Source organism: Phascolarctos cinereus, unplaced genomic scaffold (genome assembly GCF_003287225.1).
Source record: "Phascolarctos cinereus isolate Bilbo 61053 unplaced genomic scaffold, phaCin_HiC Scaffold_9;HRSCAF=440, whole genome shotgun sequence".
NCBI lineage: Eukaryota > Metazoa > Chordata > Mammalia > Diprotodontia > Phascolarctidae > Phascolarctos > Phascolarctos cinereus.
Genome location: NW_027556402.1, coordinates 114,549,016 through 114,572,370, shown reverse-complemented (window position 1 = coordinate 114,572,370; position 23,355 = coordinate 114,549,016). Strand labels below are relative to the sequence as shown.

Below are 23,355 nucleotides of genomic sequence, written 5' to 3'. Positions count from 1 at the left end.
TTCTGTGGTTGATCTCTTTCAGTGTCTTAAAGAAAAGTTAGGGAAATTTGGTTAAAATTCTAAACTATAAGCTTCTCCCTGCTTCCTGACCACTATACCCTACCCCTACCTCCAGGTGCACCAGGATTCGGTACTTTTCCATTCATCTTTTTCTTCTATAGATATGGACTATATCTCTCAAGTTGTTAATATTTGGGAGGGAAGGGCAGGGAAAAGTGAGGAGCACAATAAAATACCATGTTGAAACTCCTCTGAGACTTGCCATCCCTAGCTCAATCTTAAACTATGGATAAGGAATTTCCTAGAAGTGGGATGGGGGCCAGAGGGGAATGCAATTAACCCTTTTTTTCTCCAGTCCCATACTAGTATATCACTGGATTCTTTGCTATTTGTCCTTGAGACATCCATCTCCCCCCAACTCATCATTTTGCTCTTTCAAATCTCTATACCTCAATTCTATCAATTTACCAAGGTAGCCTGCTCAACCCAGACTCAATACAGTCTCAGGTCATTTTAAAGACTGATTTTAAGTTTATATAGTTTGGACTTGACTGTCTAGGAATCTATTTTCCATTTCTTAACATTGTTGTTATGTAACCAACTGCCCTCATAATATCATTTCAATTAAAGTCATAATTGGCAAGATGACTTAAAGATATTGGGTTCGTCATGCCTATGGTATATTAAACAATAGTAGTGCTATCACCTCTTTTCTTCCTTGTTCTTTTATGCATTTTTTTGGCATTCCTTTCTGTTTCAATGAGTAAATAATGACCATTTCACTGTGGCTCATAATAAAGTGCCATTCTGTCCACAGTCTTAAAGATTTTATTCGATCCAATCAAAGGCTAACAGTATCCACAAGGTCTTTTGTACAAGACCCATTTCCACTCCTCAATGGTAAATTCCTTCAAGATGGCAGAGCAGGGGATGGGGGGGGCAGGGTGTTTCCTTCATTATTGTATTCTCTCTGATTAGTGTTCTGGTTGTTGTTGAGGACAGTGTTACTAGATAGAATAATCCAGTGATTATTCATCCAGATAGAATCCACATAGACCATCCAGTGATATACTAGCATGGGACTGGAGAATAATAGAATAATCCTTTTAATGGATACACCATCTTGTCAGTATGAGTGCTCCCACCCAGCTGTAAAACCAGTCTTTTCATCAATTCTTCACAAAGGATCCACCCCAATACCCAATACCTTGACAAGACACAACTCAGATCAGTTTGATCTGAGCATCTTTTAGCAGATGAGAGTAGATACAGAAAAGTTCAGATATCTCTGAGTACACAGGGCACAGATGTGCATGTTGAAAAATTCATACCGTTTGCTAATCTTCCTTTGGTATGTAGGACCAAAAACACTGGCAGAGAAAAACAGAATGCTACATAATCCAAAACACAGATATTAATGCAATGTTGGCATAATATACAAATTGTATAAGATGGACAATTTCTCATAGTTTCTTTCTCCCTCTACCCCTACCTCCAACAATTCCCTAAGCCTTTGCATTTGGTAGAAGAAAGATGATAGTAAAAACATCTCACTACATATGAATGGAAATTTGCTAAGAAAGAAAAATTATAAAAATGTAGAAAAACAGATGATGGTTTGGTTTTTTTTAATCCTTTCACCTAGAAGGCTTTTGTATTTTTATAATGAAAACCTATTCTTTTTTTTTTTTTGGATAAGGTAAACTAATAAAATGTCAGTCTCTTCAATAATGAATGACAGCAGCCTGGGTCCAAGGAGGTTGCCACTGACATCTAGTGGTAATACTCACGATAAGCCAAAAGCATAAAATCATAGCACGTGAAAGCGATCTTATTGATTATCTAAACTAGCTTCCTCATTTTACAGATGATGAAAGAGCATCCTAGAGAGGGGAAGTGAATTGCCCATGGTTCAGAAGTTTCTGAACCCAGAGTTTCTGAACTCTAATGATCTCTTCACTCCAACATAGTTGCTCATCCTAAAACAAAACCACAAAACATGCAAACTACCTATTAATGAAAATAAGTGCAGATAGTCCCTTACTTGGTACAGACATTGTAATTAGGGACGAGCCATACATATGAACCCCACACGCAAACACACACTCCCTCACCAATATGCCCTACCCCACTGTGACCAGACCCAAGACTGCTACTAACCCAGGAGGTTCAGCTATTGCCACCTTGGCAGCTGGTGCTGCCTAAGGAATTAATGCTCTTCTGTTGAAATTCCTGTTGTCCTTTAAATCCCAACTCAGATATCAAATCCTTCATAAGACCTATGCTACTGTGACCACCTTCACCCTTCTCGCCAGTCGAAAGAAGACCAGTTTGGCTGGATGTGGGAACTGAACAGAGCATTGCCATCCATGTTTCATGGTACTGCTTTTACTATGCATTTACTAATCAAACTAAACTATATTTAAATTATGGACTTCACTGAAAGTGGATGAATGAGACAACATAACCAGAAGAGAAAGGAACGGATGTGATCAATAGGAGAGGCCTGACAGTGACACATACTCCCAGAAATGGCCCCAGGCATTTAGCAGTAGGGGTCATTGACAGCCATAAGCTCCCCCAGTTTTTTCTGTTTACAGGACCCAGACTGCTACAATTGTTACACAGGTACACATCTATCCTGAGAGAAATGATTATTAATAACCAATGATTTGGGAAGATCCAGAGATACCCCCCCTTTTTTTTCTTTTTTTTGCTAAAGTCTTGATTTTAAAAGTTCAGTCTCTTGAAGGACATTATTGATAATGAGATTGGACTGGCTTTCTTGTTCAGAACCCACCCAAGTGGGGAAGCCATTTGCACTCCACTCAGGTTTGGGTAGAGATAAACAGAGTGCCTAAGACTGGGGCAATTTAAGAAGTAAATGATATAATCAAAGTCCAATTCCAACTGGACTCCTCTGTAATATTCATTCTCTCATTAATTGTTAATTAATCAGAGTTGATTATCACCCTTGGGAACACCCCTCTTCCAATGGGCATATAAGCTGTGAGTTTTAGTCTTTGGTCTAGAAGAAACAGCCAAATGACCATCCTTTTATTAAAATGCTGGCTTTATTAATAAAATAATTAAATTACCCATAAATTAGGTCTCTCGAATTTTTTAAATGTCACAATCCCCAATGTTAACCAACACAACAGTAAACTCTTTGAAGCAGGGTCCTAACAATCTTTGTTTACAGCATAGTCTCTTACACAAAAAAAGTCAACTATTATTAGTACGCTTAATAAATATTTATTATATCAAATAGCTAAAGAATGATGGATCATTGACAAGACAGAGGGCAAGAAAGATGAGAATGTTGGCAAATGTCCAGAATAAGCAGCTGGGATAAGCTGATCCTTTAGAGCTGTCCTTGCTTTCTTTAAGCATAGTTCTATTCCAACATACCTCTGATTTGTTTTCTGACTCAGTCTCAGTTCTCAAAAGCAAGCTACAATGAGAAGCATGTTTAAGGTATGTTTTAATTTTGAGATGTCCTAATACTGCCTAGTAGTAATATTGACACTATAAATGAAAAAGTATTGGTTGCTGTGGACTAGTCAATAGAACTCACTTTTCCAGCCCACAAATCAGATTCAGTTTTCTCTCTCCAAATCACACAACAGGACCAGTTAACCAGGGCTAAATTGAGCAAGGAATATTCTTTAAAAAGTGCATTGAGATTATTCCCAAGTGGAGACACTTCTCAGCAAAGGCTATGTCTACTTACAGAAAACAACAACAACAACAAAAACCCCACAAACAAAATCTGAAGAACTGAACAATTACTGAGTGAATTTCACCAGTACAAACCCAACTTCCCTTAAAAATTTAACAACCTTTCATCACCCTCCTCATTTACTTTCCCTCTCCTTTTCCTTCAGCAAAACCCAAGCTCTTAAAGGAGAGGAACTATTTCCAGTTTTGTCTTTTGTATTTTTGTGTCTCCAGCATTCAGCACATGAGGAAGCATTTAATAAATGCTTATTAAAAATGAATTACAGGGTAGCTAGGTGGCACAGTGGATACAGCACCAGCCCTGAAGTCAGGAGGACCTGCGTTCAAATGCAGCCTCAAATACTTGACACTAGGTGTGTGACCCTGGGCAAGTCATTTAACCCCAATTGCCTTATAAAAAAAATTAATCATATATTTTTCCTACATTATCAGGTTATTTGCCTCACCTCTACATTTCATTTCATAAGCCCTTTCCTTAGTAAAGTTCTACCCAAAACAATCTACTTTTAAAATGCAGCTGTCTAAAATAATTTTAGACCATAGGTAAAAACAGAATTAAAAAAAAAACATAATAGCTACTTGATGCTACTGTTGCTGCTGCTGCTACTAATGATAGTAATGGTAATAATAATAGTAATACTAATAATATACCACTTCAAAAGAGAGAATATAAAGAAAAGTGCTTACCAACCTTGTGACAGAATCCTATTAGGTACCATATTATTATAACTATGTTGCTCTAATACACATGTAATATATAGAAAACGTACCACAGAATCCAGTCAAAGCATCTTGACAACTGCAATACACAGCTTAGACAAGTCAGAAAAGAATATTTAAAAATTTCTGAATTATTTCTGCCTCTCATAATTCTATGATTATTGATTTATGAGTCAATTTGCAATTTTACTTCAATGCTTTTTCTACCAATTGTTAATAATACAATAGACTTGTGATAAATGTGATAACAATGTAATTCATGTTACACTTTTAAAAATATTGTGAGAAACAGATTATTGACAGAATATACTTTTAATCTGATCATTTATCTTTTCTACAAAACTGTTTATTTCCAGCAACATATTTAGTTTAATGGAAAGTGAATGGTTACAAAAGCAGCCTTTAGAGACTCCATCTTTGACTACATCTTTGACTCCTGCTTGAAACAGAAATCTCTTACCAGCTTTTCTATTAATCTACCACCCTAACCCTGACTCCCCAAATGGCACTGTCATCATTGGAAAGAGATTTAATGCTTTGAGGCAAGTTTTTAAAAGGTTTCTTATTCCCTCCCCCAGATACTTTGCTTCTTGGCCATTGATTTATTAATGAATAGAATGGGTAAATCATTGACAAATCCCACCAACTTTATTAAATATTTAAAAATATCAAAGCTGCACATGGGTCTCGGGGCAGCCCCAATAATTAAAAATCTCTATAGAAGAATCCACTTGCTCACAATGAGTCTACTGATTCTGGAGAAGAAATAGCTAAGCCAGAAACAAAAAGATGTCAAAGGATATAGAGCAGAAAAGGACCTTAACCATCATTTCACCTAATCCCTCATTTTATAGATGGAGACTCTGAGCTCCAGACACTTTAAGTGACTTTACTAAACTCACATTTCTAGTAAGTCACAAAACCCAGGTCTTTTAATGCCAAACCACTGTGCTCTTTACTATACCACATGGATCTCTAATCTAATATAAATACTTCATTTCTAGCTTTATAGAAAACCAAAATTCTTTGACTTCCTTTTTTTCCCCAATGATATTTAAGGAATACAACAAATATGATGAACAAGTATTAAAAAGTAGCCCCCTAATCCCCTATCAATCACTGTACTTTGATAAAAAAAAATGATATACACAATTGGATATGAATTTTGCTTGAGGCCCTCTTGGTTTCCAGCAATAATATAATTAGGTTCCAAGTGAATTCCAATGAATGGGCAGTTGAGGAATTAATCTGTGACTATGTATATATGTGTGAGTGGATGTATACACATGTACAGGAGGCAGCTGAGATGAAAAAAACACTGGACTTGTAATCAGAGTACCTGAGCTCCCATCGCCGCTTTATTTGCTAGCTCCATGACCTTGGATTGGGTACTCAGTTTCCTCATCTGCAAGACGAGCAGATTGGATTCTCTGATCCTGACATGTCTTATCAGGATCCTATCATCCTGCATTTGGCCAATCAATTGAGACTCTTCCACATTTATATAATAGGAACAAATAATACTTGTCCAATACCCTTAAATTTTAATTGAGTATTATGGTAAAGTGATTTATAAACTAAGAAGTACTGTATAAGTATTAAGGGCAGCTAGGTGGCATAGTGAAAAGAGTGCTAGGCTTGGAATCAGAAAGACCCGATTTCAAATCTGCCTTCAGACATTTAGTAGCTGTGTGACTCTGGGCAAGTCACCTAACCCTATTTGCCTCAGTTTCTCCTTATGTAAAATGAGCTGGAGAAAGAAATGGCAAACTGCTTTCTTTTACCAAGAAAGCCCCAAATGGGGTCACAAAGAGTTGGATATGACTAAAATGACTAAACAAACAACAAATATTACCTACAATTGTTATTATATGAATACAATTCATGAATACCTGTGGCTATAGACAGTTATGCACAAAGGATCTGTCATTTTGTCAGCACTGGTAACTCCAGTATAGGGACTCCTTCCAACACTAGCAAGTCCTGCCACATTGCCTAAGGCACAGTGAGGTCTGGTGACTCACCACACATCCTACATATAGCTAATGGCAGAGGCAGCATTTAAACCGAGTTCTCCTTGACTTTAAGCCCACAATGTATAGTCAAGCCCACGTACTGTCAGGAAAAAAAAAAGGGCAGTTCTTTTAGTGGTACAAATGAACCAATGCGAACTTTCACACAGATGTCCATTTTAATACAATAGTCTGGCACTTAATATATCCACACAATCCTGGGATGTCCACATTTATGCACATACTTTTGTTTATGTGCTTATGTTGCATATTTGTACATTATCTTATTTGCATATATTGTCATATTGGTTATGACAACATATGCAAACAAACCCCATAACAATTTGAAAATGTTGCAAACCAAATATGCAATCTGTCAAGCGTAATCAGCCATGCTACTCAACAACTGGACGATATAATTCACTCCAAAATATATACGTGAGTTAGTTTCTATCATCTTAAGTTTCAGCACAGATTTCTAGAAATTCATGCCAACAGTATTGCATGTTCAAAAAACAGTTTTGTAGATCTGACTTATGCTTAAGTGCAAGAAAAATTTCATCACTTGGCACAGACCAGGATCCAATTTTCCTCCTGTTTATTAAATAGAACTGTGATTCACAACAACAAGAGATCATAATCCCCTAATCAAGACCTTGCCCAGATCTTACTAAAATGGAAGGAAACATATCAGAAAATAAACTTATTTTGCACTAAATTTAATACCATTTATGTTGCATTCCATGGACACTGTAAAAGGCATAAACCATTCCCTTGTTTGTAAAATGTATGTGTGCAGGGGAATAGAGGAGAGATTGGCACTCAGTGTCAAAAACTAAAGCAGCAAGCATTAAAGAAAACCCAGCTTCTTATATGAACATTTGAGAGCATTCAAAGCCATCTAGCCAGAGAAAGCATTACCTTGGTCTGATTTTTCATAAGCTGAATTAGGTTTCTTGTCAGGCGTCACCATCTCTTTTGACTCTGTGGGTAAAGAAGGTGACAAATTAATAATAATTTAAAAAATCCTTTTTCTTTACACTCTAAATGCTTTTTAAAGAAGATTCGTTAGTCCAAAAGGTCAGAGCAAAAAACCATTGACCAAAAAAAAAAAATCCAGATTCATTCAGCAGCTGCTCGGGAATCACTTGAGGTTAAATGTCAGCTCACTTCCCAGAAGGCTTCTGCTCCCCTGCAGCTAAGAGAGAAGCCATTGCAGCATGGGATCAACCTTGTTGTCTTGGATGCATTCCTTTCTCAAACGGGAGTCAAAAACTAGTAACTTATCAAGTGCTAGCTGCCAGAATTTCAAAAGAGAAGAATTAAGCCTTGTTGGGACTGAACATTTACTTGGATTAGAAGAGGCTAAACTGAAGCTAAATTTGCAGTCATCCAAACACATTTACCCCGAATGAGCATGTATATTAAAATATTCATCCAAGTTTGGGGGGCGGGTGTGCTATTTTATCTGTCAAAAACAAAAGAAAAAAAGGCTGAATAGGACACAGTGAGACCACTGCAAATAAATAAATTCAGAGGTTTACTCTCCTTGGGACATGCCATTTTGAACACTTTTGCCTGCTTTCAAGAAAAAGAAACAGTTTGAAGGAAGTCAAAATTATGAAAACATATCTGAGAGTAGAAGAGCTGATTCTCTTCTTCAACAAATCACAATCCTAAGGAAAAAGTCCACAGCAGCTTTTAATATATATTTCTTTATATAAAGGTTCCAATGATAACACCAATCAAGTGTCAATCAACAAGAATTCATTAAGACTTTCTTTGTGTCAAGCACTGTGCTTGACACTGGGCATACAAAAAAAGAAAAAAAAGTAAAACCAATCCCTGCCCTCAAGGAGCTTACATTCTGAAAGGGAAGAGAACATATACATTAATAGATTAATAAGATACTTGCACAGTAAATGAAAGATAACTTTAGAGCAGTGATTCTCAAATTTTTTGGTCTCATGACCCCTTTACTCTCTGAAAAAATTATTGAAGACCCCAAAGAACTCATTTATATGGGTTATGCTTTCAATGTTTACTATATTCAAAATGATTTTAAAAATAAATGCCATTTATTTTAAAATATAAATAACAGACTCGTTACATGTTAACACAAATGACACATTTTAATGAAAAATAATTCTATTTTGAAAAAAAAGTAGTGAGAAGTGTTATTGTTTTACATATTTTTGCAAGTCTTTTTAATGTCTAGTTTCGTAGAAGACATGTTTTGATTGAAGAATATTAAGAAAATCCTGCCTCACGCAGATATAGAGTTGGAAAAGGGAAGAGTATTTTAATAGGGAAGTAATGTCTTATTATTATTAAGAAAATAGTTTGGACCTAGTGGACCTCCTCAAAAGTACCATACTTTGAGAACCACTGCCTTATAGTAAAGGTACAAGCAACTGAGTTCTGAAGGAAGTCAAGGATTCAAAGAGGCGGGAGTGAAGAGGAAGAAGAGATCATTGGAGGACTGAGGGAGCACCACGCTCTTTTAGGAAATGCCCCAAGTTTCTTGTGACCAGGGACTCTAGGTGTAGAATTGATCATACATCAGGCTTCAAAGAGAACAGCGAACAAAGCAACATCTGCTGAGTGCCCAGAACAGGCATAGCTGTGGGCTAAGCGTATGCCAGCTCTTAACACAGAGCAAGGTGATGACAAGCTCTGACTGGAGGTCTCAGACTTGCCCAGCGGCATGGCATTAGCACCAAGAGAAGAGGCTGAGAGGTTCGTTCTCGTTCCGGTTCTATTTTGACTCCAGTGACTTGAAGCAAATAAATTAGCCTGTGATTCAGTTTACCCATTTGTAGAATAGGGATAGTAACAACTGCTCTACCTATCTCACAAGACTATTGTGAAGACCTATTATCTAAAAAAAGAGATTTTGTCTTTGCATGGCAATATTATATTATGCTAATAATACATTATATGTAGCATAATACTGTTAAATTAAGAGAGGATTTTTAAGGGCTAGTCCTTTCTAGAGGACTTACTGTCTTCTTCTTCAATCAACAATCTGATTGGTTGCGGTAAGAGGGTGTAGAGTAATGAAAACAGCATTAAAGTCGGGAGTCATAAGATCCAAGCTTAAACTCTGGCCCTGCCATGAAAGCTGAAATGAAAGCAGGATTAGATGATATCTGAGATCCTTTCCAAATCTGATATTCTCAGGCTAGGGACACAAGGAAGATGCCTTTGCACACAAAAGAATATCTGAAAGGGTACAGACCAGTGAGATATTTTGAAGCCTTACCTGCTATTTTCTCAGGATTGTTGTTGGCCACCATGCAGCACCTCCCAAGATTGCTAAAGGATTGCCCATTAGGTGCTGGCACCCCCTCTGTACTCAATCCAGGATTTAATAGTTCACATTGACATAATATTTTAAGGTGCACAAAGCACTTTGCTCAGAACCTTGTGAAGTAGTGTAAATATCCCTGTGGAAACTCAGGCCAAAGAAGTTAAGTGACGTGCCCAATGTCACAGACATAGAAAGCATGACCTTAGACCTGTCACTTTAACTTCTCTGGGCCCTAGAAGGCACAGGCTTAGAAGGACCTTTTTTCACTATAAAAAGAAGCAAACATCAAAAACCAAAAGCTAGTATAATGTGCAATGGGAAAACACTAAAAGTTTTCCCAGTACATACAAGAATAAAGCAAGCATATACCCTTTCCCAACTGTTATTTGACATAGTTTCTAGAAATGCTAGTAATAGCAATACAATAAGGAAAAGAAATTAAAAGCAAAATTATATGCTGAGAGATTTCCTTTTTTGATCCAGGGGTTGCCAATAACACCTTTGTAGATAGATCAAGAAAGTATTTTTAAAATTCTGCCTATTAGCATACTTAATTAACATAATTGATAATGATACAGTGCTTTAAAATTTGCAAATATTTAACATATATTTCTTCATTTTAGCTCCGTGGCAAGAAAGCAAAATAGATCATTCAAAGCTGTTGTTGTTTACCTGTAATTTCATTAGTCTAAGGAATTGAAGAGAAAACACTCTCTATTGATACATAGGCATCTTCTCTGTAAGTTAAAATTTTAGAAATATATCATTGGCCTTACTTTTAAGAAGAAAAGCTGTGGAATCTCAGGCCAAAGAGGTTAAGTGACTTGCCCATTGTCACAGAGTTATAGAAAACGTGACCTTAGACCTGTCACTTTAACTTCTCTGGGCCATACAAGACACAGGCACAAAAGGATCTTTTTTAAATATAACAAAAATGTGTCTAAATCAAAAAGTTAGTATTAAATGCAACAAGAAACAGTAGAGGTTTTCTAAATGCAGAACAATGTGATCACAAGTGGCCCTTGAACATGTTCCTTCCTTACTCCAACTCCAGCATTCTATTCATTCTGTCACACAACCTCCTAATTAAAAACAACACTAATTAATTAACTATTGGTGCATCTAAGACTGAGTTCCCTCCTCCATGAGCCTGAGCAATCACAGGCATTGATTTCCCAAACTAGGATGCTGAAGCTGATTATATGCAAAATCAAACCAGTTAAGCATAATACAAGAAAATGGAACTTAGTTTCAAGAGAATCCTGACCAGTCCTTTGAAATAACGTCACAAATTATTTACCTAAATGATTAAATTACCATAACTTGACTGGACTCAACTTATGACTAGAGCTTCCAAAGGTTGGAAAAGGAAACAATGCTGAGTGTACTTGGGTATCTGATTTGGGGTAGTCCTTACTTTTCTAAGTGATAGAATAGAGAGCAGGACAGTGTTCTAATTCAAGATGCATGCACATAACTAGGCTACAGCTACCCACCAAAATGTGGCCTTATCAAATTCAATTCAACAAGCATTTAGTCAGTGCCTACTATATACAAGGCAATATGCTAGATGCCGGAAGTAAACACACTAACAAATATTTTTGCACCTCGAGGAAGAACTCTCCAAAGGAAGTATTCCACCTCCCACCTCACCTCCTCTGTAGAAGTGCTTCTCCGTGCCTGGAATACAGGGCTTCATTTCTCTCAATAGAGAACCTCTATATTCCTTCAAAGCATAGCCCAGGTGCCACTTCCTACAAGAGGCCCTTCTGGTTTGGTTTTTTTTTTGGTTGGGTAATGGGGGTTAAGTGACTTGTCCAGGGTCACACAGCTAGTAAGTGTCAAGTGTCTGAGGCAGCATTTGAACTCAGGTCCTCCTGAATCCAGGGCTGGTGCTCTATCCACTGCACCATCTAGCTGCCCCCAAGAGGCCTTTCTGGATCCCCTCATCCCCTCAATAATTCTCATATTCTATTTCTCTCTCTCTCTCTCTCTCTGAAGTGGGTGAAAACTGATATAAATGATCACCTTAATCCATGAACCTTGCAAATATGATTAAGACCTCTTAAAACTCAAAGTGATAAATGGAAGAGAAAATGGAAAAAGGAGAAAACTACCTGCAATAAGATTAATCTCAGAGAAAAATTGGTACAATATAAAAAACATCAGAGTAGAGAATCAATAATTCTCAGGAGACAAATCCAAAAAAAAACAAATAATGAAACTCATGGACTTCGATATCTATAAGCAAATACACAGAATATGAGTAATGAACACAATGATGAGATTCCTTAGGATAGAGGAGTAATGGACCTGAGCAATTATTCAGCCCACTGTCCTCAGTTCACAGGTAAGGAAGCTGAAGTCTGTGGAGATGAAGTAATTTTTATAGAACCACAGAATTTGAGAGTTCAAAGGGATATTAGCAACCATCTCGCTTAACCAGCATATTAAAGGAAATGTATACTCTACCCCACCCAACAGGTAGTCATTCAGTCTCTACATAAGGCTCTCTAAGGAAGGGGAACTACTTTTTGAGGTAGCTCAATTAATAAGCCACACAGTTAAGGAATCCAGCTCTCAGATTCCAGAGCTAACATACCACACTGCCTTTCCAATACACTGAAGTAAATTTTACCTTATACTTATCTTGAAAAGGAACTCAAATTTTAATCAGCCTACTAAAGCCTATCCTTTGTCCAAAAGGAATAGAAAAGATTTGAAAATGATAACAGCTCTGTATATTATGAATATATACTCATGAGGAAATTCATGACTTAGAACAGAGGTTCTAAACTTTTTTTGAGTCTGGGACCCCTTTGACTCATAGTAAGGCCTATGAGTCCCTTTTCAGAATCTTATTTTTAAATGCGTAAGATACAATGTGTAATATTTCAAAGGAAAATGTTTATAGTGATATAGGATTACAAAATATTTTTTTAAGTTCATGAACCCCAGGTGAAGAAGAGGGAAAGATGGAGAATATTTGGGTGTGGGTTAATGGATGAAGAAAAAGAAATAATATTGTGATAGAAGCATATTGTTGACAACCCAATAAGAAAGAGGAAATAAATAATGAGTTTAGGAGAGAGAACACAGACCTGACATGGACTTCAACTATCTAGACACCTGCTGTTGTTATGTCTGCTAAAAAAACAAATAGCTGAGTAAAAGATAAATTTGTTCTTCAAAAGGTAGAAGAAGCAACAAGACAAACTCCATTCTAGACTTGATTCAGACCAATTAGAGGAAAATGTCTGCCAAAGCAAAAATCACGATAAAGTTGTAAAGAAATGGCAAATCTGTCTTGGAATTCATGATACAGAAGGAAGGCATAGGCCCATGTATACACTAGATTTGGAGGAAGCTAATTTGAAAGAAAAGATAAATAGGTTTATAAGTTATAAATCTTCAAGGGAAATTGGTCCATACTCCCAAGGATGAATTTCTGATAGCACAAGCATAAATGATTTCAGCAAAGAAAAGGAAAATATATACAAAGAAACCAATGTGAATGCACTAGACATCATCCACCAACTTGAATTTTTTTAAGCTATAAATAGGAGAATAACTCAAATATAATTCTCTAAGTGCAGTGTCAGCTGTACTAAAGCTCAGAGTGAACTGTTACTGGCAGTAAATGCTAAATGGTAAGAACAACGAAAATACCCTCTTTAGTTTTGTCTAAATCTTTTAGATATAGACAATCAAAAGTGGGGCCACATCCCTACTCAGTGAGGATTCTAAGGAAATAACTATGCCTTCTACTTCTCCTATTGCCCCTAAAACCACCAGTAGATTATCCCTTTTATAGAAAACTCAATACAGAGCACCTTGGAGAAGTAGATAAATTACTAATGCATTGAGCTGACAATAATCAAGATGCCATTATTAAGTGTTTCCTATGTTCTGGGCACTGTGATGAGCACTGAGCATACAAAGAAAAAGCCCTGCCCTCGAAGAGCCTACCTTCTAATAAGAGAGACAAAGTGTATATAAGTAGTTACATATAACATATAGATGATATATAAGTACATATATGTAGATATGCATACATGTATATATATACACATGTGTATAAATATAAATATATTGGAAAGAGACAGAGAAAGACAAACAGACATATAGAAGATAGAAAGATGAAGAGATAACCTTAGAGGAAAAGCATTTGCATCTGGGAAGTCAAGAAAAGATCTTTTCAGAAGGCAGAATTTGATATTTGAAAGAAGTCAGTGAATTTAAGAAGTGATGGTGAAGAAAGAAATCATTCCAGGTATGATAGACAGCCAGTTCAAAGGTACAATTATGGAAAATGGAATGTGAAGAGGAGTAAAGTATAAAAAGACTAGAAAGGAGCCAAGTTGTAAATAGACTTAAAATATAAAACATAGAACTTTTTAATTTGATCTGGAGGTAATGAGGAGCTACTGGAGTTTACAGAGTAGAAGAATGATATGAACGGACAAGATTTAGGAAAAATACTTTGGCATTTGAATGGAGGATGTTTTGGAATGGGGAAGGACATGAGATCAGGAAACCAATTGGAAGATTATTGTAACGATTAAGGCAAGAGATGATGACAGTCCAAGCTAGGGTGGTAGCTGTGTGAGTAGAGAGAAAGAAACCTATTTGAGAATGTTGTGAAAGTTATGATTTAGCAATGAACCAGGTACGTGGAGTGAGCGAGAGGGAGGCATCATAGATGACCCCGAAATTGTAAGCCTAGGGGACTGGAAGGATAGTAGTGCCCTGACAGCAATAGGGAAGTTAGGAAGAAGGAAGGGCTTGGGATGGGAAGAATAATAAGCTCCCGTTTGCATATATTGAGTCTGAAATGCCAATGGGTCATCCAGTTTGAGATGTTCAAAAGGAATTTGGTGATCTGAGACTATATAACTCAGGAAAAAGACTAGCGCTGATTTGTAGACATGATTTATCTCAATCTTAAGTCTGTCCGCATCACAATCCCCCATCCTCACTCCATAAGTTCAGTAGCTCCCCCCTACCACCAGGATCAAGCATAAATGCTTATGCTTGGTATTTAAAGCTCATTATAAGATTAGGGCTTTATATGCAATGAAAGTTGATAGGATCACCATGTGAGATAGTATAGAAAAAAAGGCAAATTAAGAGATTAATTCATTTCGATAGGATAATAATATATTTGTTTACCAAATGCTTCCCATACCCCCCTTGACACGCTTCTCATGCCCCCAGGGGTACCTATACTCCAGATTAGCTATCCCTGCTTTAACTTGCTGGAGAGTTGCTGATCAAAGGACTATATTTCTGCACTGCAAGCTCCCCACATTGAAGGAATCAAAGATCCAAACCAAAAACATAAAAAATATAATTCTGTATAGTAAACATTGTCCTATAAGAGGATCGACACAAGACAACTCCCTCATGTCAGTAGGACTGAAGAACATTTAAAAGGAGCGAGGTAAGTCACATAGGGAAGAAAAGGAGACAACAGAGTTCAAGCAAGGAGAAATGGTATCGATTTTCTGAGGGAAACCATTTTCATTAATTTTGTATCAAGCCTGCCAAAAGTTGATATCTTGGTTTCTAGTGAATAATTTCTTGAGTAGAACTGTCTGGATGCCCAGAATCCAATTCTCATGGGGTGGAACCCCCCGTTTCCATAGAAAACTGACTAATGACTAGTATTTACAGCAACACAAATCAACATATTTCACAGACCAAGATCTCTGAAATTCCAGAGTTCCAAGGACCATGAAAGCAAAGCGTAGGAAGAAGAGAGAATGCTTAGAATCCATTTGTATGCATAAAGAGTACAGATTAAGGAGTGGCCAAAGGCTTCATTTCAGCTATCTTAATAACAGATGCAGAGTGGCCCATGAGCATTTCTCACCGAAAATTACAGCTATTTTTTTTTCCTGTAGTAACATCTATTACCTGCAAAGATGTCCAAAATAAACAAGCTGACCTGTGATATATCAATAGAATGTTTCATTTCTATCATATTACAATGAAGAAGGCAGAGTGATAGAGTTTACCTTAAAACCAGAAAGATCTGGATTCAAGTCCCACTTGTGGCACGTAATAGTTGTGTGACCCTGGGCAAATTATTACTTCTCAGTGCTCCCAGGCAATGCTTTAAAGGTATAAATTGCAGAGAAGGTGCCAATCTGCATTGATAGAGGAAGTTTCCAATACTGGTAAAATCTTAAATCTAGTTAAAAAACTTTTTTAAAAATTATGATTCTTTTGGGAAGCTATACCTCTATAGAGATTCAATATATTTATTCTCTACACTCTGCAATTAGAGTATCATACTACTGGTCATAACCTGTGTCAACCTGTGCCCTATCCCCTTAAAAATATCACAGACTCTCACAGTTGGAAGGGAACTCAGAAGTCATCAAATCCAAATCATTATTTTGGTGATGCAGCATCCATGACCTTAATCCTGTTCAAACAGAAAGACTCAGGACCTGGGCACTTTATACATGTGCCTGATGGGTGGAAATTCTCAGGAGGTGATGAGCTCTCTGTGGCTTTGAGAGACCTATACTTCAACCCCTCCTGTCCCTACAGGGATTGATATAATTGTATATTTTACTCAAACAAAAATTAGGTCTCACATGCCACCCAGTGAACACTAGCCCAATGATTTTGGCATAATTAACTAGTTATCCACAGAAGCAGCCAAAAATTTTTTTGAATACTGCATACTTTATGCTTAGCATAGAACCAACAAGCAAATAAACAATTCTTAATAACCAGAAGCAATGCATAATCTAACATCTACCAATGAGCTCACCATACTTTGAGAACATGAGTCTCTTCACTGTTCATTTTGAGAATATGAGACTCTCTCACTCAATATAGTATCTATCTGAATCCAAGAGTTCTAAGAAATGTACAGTGTGAATCCTTCCTTGAATGGGCAGTGTTATAAATAAGACAACTGTCACGGGAGGTTGAAATCACATTCAACCAGTCATTAAAAGGAGATATTCTGGAGTCAGGATATTGGTCCTGCCTAGGGCATGGAACTCAGTGTAAACTAAAACCTGTGAGAGTGGACATAGACATATGTATGACAGGCAACAAGTAAGAGAGTAAGTTGCCTCTATATTTTATGGAAAATATACAGTTGGACAGATCACATTCATTAATTTTTGAGACTCTTGATTAATAATCCTTGAGAAAAACAGACCTGTGTTCTCCTAAATAGTACCATCTAGTGGTAGCTACTGGAATTACAGGACTAATGCTTTAAAGAAAAGACCTTTCCCCCCAACAGCCCAATGGAGGCAAGGAATTTGAAACTATTTTCTAACGAATGTCTATAAAATATAAATATATGTTATATATTTATGTATTATATATATTTTATATATAAAATATAGATAAACATATGATATAAATATAAATAAACAAATATTTCTTGACTTAATAAAAATAGTATTTGTTATATGGCATGGATTTTGGGATGGGGTGAGGAAAAGGGTAGTGGGGAAAACTATGACGACTTAAAGAACAGATGACAACAATAAAAAACTTAATTTTTTTAAAAGGATGCAGGGGGCAGCTAGGTGGCACAGTGGATAGTACACAGGCAGTAGAATCAGGAGCACCTGAATTCAAACACAACCTCTGACACTTGACACTTACTAGCAATATGACCCTGGGCAAATCACTTAACCCTGATTGCCTTGCAAAGAAGAAAATAAGTAAAAAGGATTACAGACTAAGATAGTAACACAGCCATGACTAGAACTCAGGTCCTCTCTGTCTCCAAATCTGGTACTCTGTATTGTACCCTGCTGATATTCTGAAGTGTTGCTAACTGTGCCTTCTTCAAGAGCATTTATCCCAATGACTAACATAGCCACTGGTTTTGGAATCAAGTGACCTGGGTTCAAATGTCATCTCTGATACTCAGTACCTAAGTGACCCTGGGCGGGTCAATTAATCTCTCTAACTCTCAGTTTCCTCTGCCTCTTCATCTTGTTAGGGAGGTGATCCTGGGTTCTCAGAGGTTTTGTAACTGATGATACAAGTTCTGATGAATTCAAACAAGATAGAAGCACATCCTGTATGGATCCAGCAATGGACTTGATGCCCATTGTCTAAGGATTGAGCTTATCACCTGGCTATCTGCTGAGTCATGACAAATGGCAGACTCATTTATTTTGTTGCTCAGTCATTTCAGTTGTGCCCAAATCTTCGTGAACCCATTTGGGGTTTTCTTGGCAAAGATATTGGAGTAGTTTGTCATTTCCTTCTCCAGCTCATTTTACAGATGAGGAAACTGAGGCAAACAGTGTTAGATGACTTGTCCAAAGTCACACAGTTAGTATGTGTCTGAGGCCTGATCTAAACTCAGGAAGATAGTCTTCCTGATTTCAGGCCTGTTGCTTATTCACTGTACCACCTAGTTCATTTATACTGGTATCAAGCTGCAACAGTCTAGACTTTGAAAAACACTCATTTTAGTGACATTACGGATTCTCACTGTATTGTTATATAACAACTAAAACAACAACAAAGTGAAATATTTAAAACTTCTGCCCTCTTCAATAAACTTGTTCCAGCTCTCTGCAATACTTTCTAAAGCTGGGGAGGGGAGGGGCAGAGCCAAAATGGTGGAGAAAAGACAGGGACTTTTCTGAGCTCTCCCAAATTCCTCTCCAAACAACTTTAAATAGCACTTCAAATGAATTCTGGAGTAGCAGAACCCATAAAAAGATGGGTGAAACAATTTTCCAGCCCAAGATAATGTAGATTAGAAGGTCAGCAGAAAAGGCCTGTCACACCAGAATGAGAATGGAGCCGGATCCAGCACACTCAATGCCCAGGCCATGGGGTGCAACTTAATTGGCCACAGAGCTTTCTGGACCTCTCAGACCATAGGTGGTAAAGGGGTGTTGCAAGGTGTCATGAAGAGATTACAGTGGTCCCTTTGCTGGCATTGGGTGCAGGACTCTGTTACATTACTCATAGGTAAATCTGGGTCACAGTTCTGGGTCCAAGTCAAAGGGCTAGGAGGAGCACTAGCCAACCAAGGCTTTCAAGCACAGGAGAACAGGGACCCTGGTCACAATTTCAGGTGGAAAAGAGTGCTTGTGGTCCCTCCCAGACCAAAGCATAGGACAGGAGAGTAGTAAACACATCTCTTCTTAGATAATACCACCTTGGAAGAAGTGAAAACTTACAGGTCCCCGGAATTAGTTCTAAAAACAGACGCACAAAAACCTGAACTTGGGGCAGTATACCCTCCACCCTGGGAGCACAGCAACTTTCAAATATAATTAAAAGATGATAAATAGGCTGGAAAAATAAGCAAACAATAAAAAAGAATCTGATTGTAAAAAGTAATCATAGCTCAAAATACAAACTCAGAAGAAGACCACAAAGTCAAAACTGCTACATCTAAAGCCTCAAAGAAAAAATGTAAATTGGTCTCAAGCCTAAAAAAGAATTCCTGGGAGAACTGAAAAAGCTTTTTTTTTCTAAAAAATCAAATAAGACAGATAGATGAAAAAATGGGGAAAGAAATGAGAATGACACAATTATGAAAAAAGTCAACAGCTTGGTAAGAGAGGAACAAAAAAAATATTGAATAAAATAACACCTTAAAAAACAGAGTAGGCCAAATGATAAAAAAAAAAGGCACAAAAATTCACTGAAGAGAACTCCTTAAAAAGTAAAATTGATCAAATGGCAAAGGAGGTACAAAAGCTCACTGAAGAAAACAATTCCTTAAAAATTAGAATTGGGCAAGCAGAAGCTAATGACTCCATGAGACATAAAGAAATAGTCAAACAAAATCAAAAGAATTGAAAAATAGAAGAAAATGTGAAATATCTCTTTGGAAAACAGATCCAGATCATTTAAGAATTATTGGACTACTTGAAAGCCATGATCAAAAAAAGAGCTAGGATATCATCTCTCAAGAAATTAACAAGGAAGGTAGTTAGGGCACAGTGAATAGAGCACTGGCCCTGGAGTCAGGAGGACCTGAGTTCAAATCGGACCTCAGTCACGTGATACTTACTAGCTGTGTGATCCTAGGCAAGTCACTTAAGCCTGATTGTCTCACCAAAAAAAGAAGAAGAAGAAGAAGAAGAAGAAGAGAGAGAGAGAGAGAGAGAGAGAGAGAGAGAGAGAGAAGAAAGAAAGAAAGAAAGAAAGAAAGAAAGAAAGAAAGAAAGAAAGAAAAGAAAGAAAAGAAAAGAAAAAAAAGAAAAGAAAAGAAAAGAAAAGAAAAGAAAAGAAAAGAAAAGAAAAGAAAAGAAAAGAAAAAGAAAAAGAAAGAAATTAACCAGCAAAATTGCCCTGATAGCCTAGAACCAAAGGGTAAAATAGAAATTGGAAGAATCCACTGATCACCTCCTGAAAGAGATCCCAAAAGGAAAACTCCCAAGAGTATTATAGCCAAATTCCAGAACTTCCTGGTCAAGGAGAAAATATTGCAAGCAGTTAGAAAGAAACAATTCAAATATCATGGAGCCACAGTCAGGATAACACAAGATTTAGCAGCTTCAACATTAAAGGATCACAGGGCTTGGAATAGTATATGCTTGAGGGCAAAAGAGCTAGGATTACAATCAAGAAACACCTACCCAGCAAGTATTTAATATTTAATAAGAAAAAATCTAAATCTGCCTTTGCCTGTTTAAAGTAAGTGGTTAATGAATTAAGAAAAGTTCTTCCATTTTTATCAGTTATTTGTTCTGTGACTCCAATTGAAAAGAAAACAAAATAATTTATTTCTCTTATACCTTCTTCATTCATTTTTTAAAATTCATTCATTCAATGAACACTTATTAAGTTCCTACTTTGAACAAGTCAGTGTGACTTGTTCTGGGAGGAAAACAAAAGTAAATAAGTTCCTACCCTGAAGGAACTTACAATCTAGTAAGGGGAGATAAGACATATACCCAAATCACCAAATGGGTGATAAATGAGAGATAACAATGGCTGGTGGTCCCCCAGGATGTGCTTCTTCCTTTCTCAATGAATTAAATACTAAACTAAGAATATTCCTTTCCACCTCAACTCCTAACTCATACTATGGGACTTCAGCATATATGGTCATATTCCCTCCATTACCCAGTTCTTCAATCTACTCAACTCCCATAATCTACCCTTTCATTCCACTTTAGCTCCACCCTGAGATGGTCATAACCTTAATCTTGCCATTATCCACAAGTGTTGCACTCCCATGTTCAAGCACTCCAATATTCTATTATTTGATCTTAATTTTTTTATCATTCCCTATGTCTTTGCTACTCTTAAACTTGGTCTTGATTCTCAGGAAATGTCCAGTCCCTTCATTCTTCTGTACTTCCCATGGCCATCATCTACTCATCTAGCTACAAATTCCTTTGTGAACCAATTCAACTTTATAATATCATTTATTCTTGAAACTCAATCTCTTCTTGTCCCAGTGCTGGTAAGGCCTCGCTATACCCCAACCATGAATTACTCTCACTATCATTCTCCTTTGTTCCCACTCACATGCTGTTGAACAGAGCTGGACGAAGTTACCAAACTGTGTTGCCTTGGTCCACTACAATTATAATATCTGATCTCAACTGGGTCATCATTGCAAATCAATCTTTCTACTCCACCCTAATTGAATCTCTATCCCACTCACCACAGCAGCTTGTCCTATTATTCTTTCTCACTCTTCTCAAGCATCTCACAGCAACCCCAGCCCATCCTATTGAATCAGGATTTCAACTCATTCTTCACCAAAATTGGAGATCATTCACCACAAGGTCCCTCTTCTCCCCTTCTCCTTATTTCACATCTCCCTATTTCCTCCTTTGTGTCAATATCTGATGAAATGATAAAGAAATTTCTCCTCGCCAAGGCCAATGCCTCTCCATGAATCCATGATCTCACCCTCTCACGTTTTCTCTGGTAGATTGGCCCAACTATCAACCTCTTTATCACTCTCTAATCTTCAATCTTGCCCCATCCATTGGTTTCTTCTCACCTTCCTACAAACATACCCAGGTCATTCATGACCTTAAAAAACCTTCACTATATGCAACTATTTCCACTAGCTGTCATCCTTCCTTCTCAGCCCTCCCTCACTTAAAATCCAATTCATTTATAAGTCATGGCATCACATTCCTGATGTCATGGTCCTCTTCAAGAATGAAGAACAAATAGCAACAAACTCCCTGAAAATGTCATCTGTAGCTTCTGCCTCTATTTTATTTCTTCATCTTCAACTAACATTTCTCCCTCCAAACTTGCCAATGATCTCCTAATTACTAAATCTAATGGCCCCTCCTCAATCTTTACCCTTCTTGACCTTTGCTATTTTTAATACTGTTGACCACTTCCTCCAGAGTTTTCCAATCTCCTAGACAACTTCTTCTTAGTCTCCTTTGCTAAATATTCACCCGTGCCACGCCCCCTAATTGTAGGTCCTAGCCCCTCTTCAGTTTGTTTTCTATAGTCTCTCACTTGGTGATATTATTAGCTCCTATGGATTCAGTATTATCTCTATTGAGATGGACTCCCAGATCCATATATCTGGCCCCAGTCTTTTCTCTTGCGTTACAGTCCTACATCACTAAACTATGTGACATTTCAAAATGGATGTCCCAGAGGCATCTCCAAGTCACCAAGTCCAAAACAGAAACTATTATCTTTCCTTCCAAACCCAACCTTTCCCCAAACTTCTCTATTACTACCATCGATCTACCCTCCCAGTTACACAAGTTGACCCAGCAATACCACTACTAGATCTATTTCCAAAGATGATTAGGGAAAAAGGAAAAGAACCTCTTTGTTCTAAATTATTTTATGGTGACAAAGAACTGGAAATTGTGCAGACAGCAATTATTGGGGAATGGCTGAACAAGTTGTGGTATATGATTGTGATGAAATACTACTGTGCTGTAAGAAATGATGAGCTAGATGATCTTAGAAAAACATGGATAGACTTTCATGAAATAATGAAGAGTCATTATTTCATAGTACATGTTAGTACCACACTCAATAAACTCTAGTGACTCCTTCACCTCTATGACCAAATATGAATTCCTCTTTCTGGTACAAAAAGCTCTTCACAAACCATTGCTTCCCACCTTTTCAAGTCTTCTTCCTACACAGTCTATGGTCCAGCCATATTGGCCAACTTGCTGTTCCTCGATACAAATCTCAGTTGTCCATTTCTGTGCCATCCTCACCTCCACCTCTTAGAATCTCTGGCTTCTTTAAAGTCTCAACTTAAACACCACCTTCTAAAAGAGCCATTTCCCAATATTCCTCATCGTTTGGACATAACTCTCTACGTTGCCCTGTATTCACTTCGTACTTATTTGTAATAAATGTATATCACTTTAAGGTTTGCAAAGCACTTTACATATATTATTTAGATGCTTGTAATAACTTTGGGAAGTAGGCACCGTTATTATTATCATCCCCATTTTACAGATGAGGAAACTGGTGCAGCCATTAAGTGACCTGACCAGGATCACACAGCTAGTAAGTGTCTGAGGCTGCATTTGAATTCAAGTCTTTCTGACTCCAGGTCCCACATTCTATCTTCTGTGCCACCTTTTTATATGT

General features: G+C 37.3%; 1 protein-coding gene across 1 annotated transcript in view; it reads right to left on the bottom strand.

Moving 5' to 3' along the window:
- The window catches only part of INPP4B (inositol polyphosphate-4-phosphatase type II B), a 917,092-nt gene that overhangs the window by 744,581 nt on the left and 149,156 nt on the right, over positions 1-23,355 (bottom strand). Inside the window, 1 exon segment of the mRNA XM_078148459.1 lies at positions 7,395-7,457. The gene's annotated coding sequence lies outside the window, so the exon portion shown is untranslated.